The 3,737-nt window shown below is 45.1% G+C and overlaps 1 long non-coding RNA gene across 1 annotated transcript; it reads right to left on the bottom strand.

Annotated features, from left to right (window-relative positions):
- Positions 1-209: 209 nt before the first annotated feature.
- Positions 210-2,058, bottom strand: LOC123176758 (uncharacterized). The gene is made up of 3 exons (XR_006488647.1): positions 1,350-2,058; positions 719-898; positions 210-614 (listed from the first exon to the last, which is right to left on the bottom strand). It is a non-coding gene; the product is annotated as an uncharacterized lncRNA (long non-coding RNA).
- Between the last annotated feature and the right edge of the window lie 1,679 nt (positions 2,059-3,737).

The following is a 3,737-nucleotide window of genomic DNA, read 5'->3' as shown; positions in this document are numbered from 1 at the left end:
GGGGGCGGCGGGTATGACTGTGGATGCTGTAGAACATACAAACTGCGAGAGGTAAGACGATACAAAACACAAAGTTAGCTCTAATGAAACCTCTATGGAACCAGTTTGCTCTGATGAAACTATGGAACCATCTCTCTGCAACCAACTTCGGAAAATTCAGAAAATGGCTTCGTGAAGTAAAACCAGACCTGTCAAGTCTCCATTGAAAGCAGCTGCTTGGGAGAAATTAGACTGCTAACAACATCCGCTATTAGACACTTAAATCACACTTCATATATCTACTTTCTAAATTGAAATAGGCATTGCTACAGCAGAAAAGAAACATGCAAATGTGTAGCTAAATTACCTCACAAAACTATCAGCAGGGTAATAGCGAAATCTTGAGCTCCTTCCAGCAAATGCTTCGTTTCCACTCTGGCAAACACTCCCAGCCACTGAAATCTTTGCTGATGTTTTCAAAATTATGCGAATCGGGTTACATTAAGACAACCAAACAAACAAATTGTCCAGTCAACCAAACAAATTTTGGATAGACACTGCCCCATTCAAATCCAACCATGGCATGAACGATCCGTCGATCCCAAGCGTGTCAAAGAGACCAATTTTTTTCTCTCCTACAAGAAAGAAGACCAAGCAAACCGCATTAACATATCAACGAGGAATCCACCACTGCAGGAGTGAAACCACGAACCTACGAGGGTCGCGAGAGAGGACGTACCAGAGGAGGAAGACTCCAACAAAGAGAAGGATTGCGGCGGCAACAACACACGAGTCTGCTAGGGTGGCAAACCTTCACCCTGTTGACGCTCTGCATCGACGACAGATCCATGGTCTGCAGGAAGGAGTCAGGGCAGTGGCAAAGTGGTAGCTGCAGCACGTTGAAAAATAGAACACCTTACTGCAGATTAACAACATAGTAAAATTAGCATTACAAAAGAATTTAGATATATCACACAGAAAAGTTAGGAAAGTATGTCTTGTACTGTAAGCAAACATGCAACATACTTTTTATAAAAAAAGCAAGCGGATGCAGAATCAAAGGAGGTATACACTGACGGAAAGGTAGAATGATCTTTGTAGCTAATAAAAACAGGAGATCATACAAAGTAAATTCCTGTCATTGGAACTGAATTGCCATGGGCTGAAAAGTTAATACAAACAGTAAACTAAAACCAGTCAACAGAAGAGGAAATTTAGGAGAAGCACATGGACGACGAAGGCCTCGAGCAGAAGAACGGCGACAGTGACGGATTTGACGGCCTGGCGCTGCCGTTGTCATGGAGAGGGCGGCGTACATGAAAGAGCACTACCGGGGTTGAAAGAGAGAGGAGGAGGCAGATCCACCACACCTGTCCGCCGGGCTGATGACGATGAAGATCCGACAGGTCGGGGTACCGCCATGGAAGGAGAACCGCCTGGTTCCTCTTGCCTACCTCCCGAGATGTCGCCTCCTCATCCACCCGCCCCCACTACCATTGCCAGGAGATGCAGCCGCCGCGTTCTCCTCCGGCCAGATGCGCTGTTGCATCCCGCACTGACCACCAGATCCAGCGAGTGCCCACTCGCGTTGATGGCGTCGAGGAGAAAGGAGGAGAGATAGGGGTGGTGGCGGCGGCGGGAGAGGACGAACGGGGGAAGGAGAGGTGGCGGCGAGGGCATGGCTAGGGTTGGTGGGGAGGAGGACGCGGGGGCTTGGTGGGCCGTGCCGCTGGGCTGCCAGGCGTAAAAAAAGTAGTCGTTCGAGGGCTCGTCCGTGGGACTGAAGAAGAGCTTTGGCCGGCCGGCGGCGATGGACTGTGGTTTGCCCGCCGGAGGTGGAGCTCGAAGAAGCACGGCGACGAGAGCGTGGCCTGCCACGAACGTGAGACGCAGCAGAAGCACCCCGCGGACTTGGCCGGCGGGTAGGCAAGGATTTCCATGACGACTTTGTGTGGCAACGGCGACCTCTGTGCTGAGGCATCATCGTCCTGCTGCTTCTCCTGCTCGTGTCCCGCCATCGATCCTTGCTTAATTGTTCTTGGCTGTGGTGGCTTCTGATGATGCCCCGATCGGTGATCTCTTGCGTGGCTGCCCATGATGGCTCGATCTTATTTAAAACGGCGAGAGATCCAGGTTGGCTACGTGAAGCAGGAATTGTGCTTGTGTACGTAGACGTCGCAAGTTGGTGTTTGAGTTTGATTCGGTTTGGGCGTCGCGTGTCTTGTTTCCTAGCTAGCGTCTACGTGTTTGAGTAGTACCACGTGACCAGAACTAACGTCGTGCGTGACGGGTCACACGATCACATGAATAGTACCACCTCGGATGTAGAAAATAATATAGGTGAAAAAAACTGAAAGCGTAAATTCACGGAAAGAAAACGTATTGTGACGGTGAACCCACGAAGCCAATCCGTGCTACAGATTGGACAGACAGTGGTTAGAAAGAGAGGGGTGCACAGAGGACTTCCACTGAGTGTGTTTTTCTCGACTTTGAAGCACATTCTTTAAGAGTTCAGTTACTAATTCAAAGGATTTTTGGGTAAGAGCACACATGATATTATTATTTTGTCTGACTTCAATATGATGGTGTAGATTGGACCGTTAATATATAGTGACAACACATATCTCATCAGTTAATTAACCATCATATTGATAATAAAAATATCATACACACAACTCTTGTGTTGAGTTACTGATATAACATAATAAAAATGTCGCATACTTCGCCCTGCGTCCAGGCATGTTGAGTGTGTGCTACTGTAAAGACCTTGTCGTATGGACCAATGTACTAACTTGTGTCTTGACGCGATCCATCGCAACTGAATCTTTGCTTAGTGTGTTGCGCCCAGAGTTAGTTGTAATTTGCTCTATTCCAGCTTTTCTTTGAAAAAAATTACAGGTAAGTTTTCTTTTGTTCTGGTTGCATATTTGTGTATTTCTGCATTTTCTAGTCACACCTTTTTACCTTCTGTGGTGGCTTCATATTTGCATATTTCTTCCTGCCATTTATGTATTTTTTTAGTTAATACGCTTCATGACGCTTTTTTAGTTCTTCATTGGCCCGTGCATACTGCTCTCTATCTTTTTCCCTTCTTTGTTTCTTAGCTTCCGTGACTCGAGATTGACATCCAAATTGCTTGCCTACATGTGAGTTTCGTATAATGTATGAATCTGTTGTTGACTAAAAACTGATATAATTTTTGCATCATAAATAGAGCATAGGTAGCTACGTATAAATAAATTTAATTACGCTGGACATAGTATCAGAATCATGCTTTTCTTTGAAGTAGAAAGTGAAAAAAATGATATTGAAGTAAGAGCATTGTTGTATACACCATGTTTATTGTCCGACGACTTCAGTACAACATTGTATTTCAGTCTGTCGGTACCTAGTAATAAAACACACACCACAGCGGCAGATTAACTATTGCACTGACATCAGACAATAAAAGTATCGCATATGCATCCCAATTGTTCTCATTTCTCCATAGTATCAATTTTTGGGTTAAAATGATGTTTAAGCTGGTTGCCATGTTCCTCCGTACCACGTTCAACATGACGGTCTTAAGGGACATCAAGCATGGCATCTTCTTCCTGATCCGGAAAAATAACTTTATTGAGAACAACTAAAGACTATGTGGCCATGACATGTAAATGCCTATGTTTTAATGTTGATGATTTATTATGAACTCATATAAATCTGGGTCAACAGCTCCTCGAGATAATTTATGTATTTACTTCATTTGGGCGTCCAGAAAA

The sequence above is a fragment of the Triticum aestivum genome, unplaced genomic scaffold (assembly GCF_018294505.1).
Source record: "Triticum aestivum cultivar Chinese Spring unplaced genomic scaffold, IWGSC CS RefSeq v2.1 scaffold122948, whole genome shotgun sequence".
NCBI classification, from domain to species: domain Eukaryota; kingdom Viridiplantae; phylum Streptophyta; class Magnoliopsida; order Poales; family Poaceae; genus Triticum; species Triticum aestivum.
Note: the sequence above shows the minus strand (reverse complement) of the source record. Positions and strands in the feature narration are given on the sequence as shown.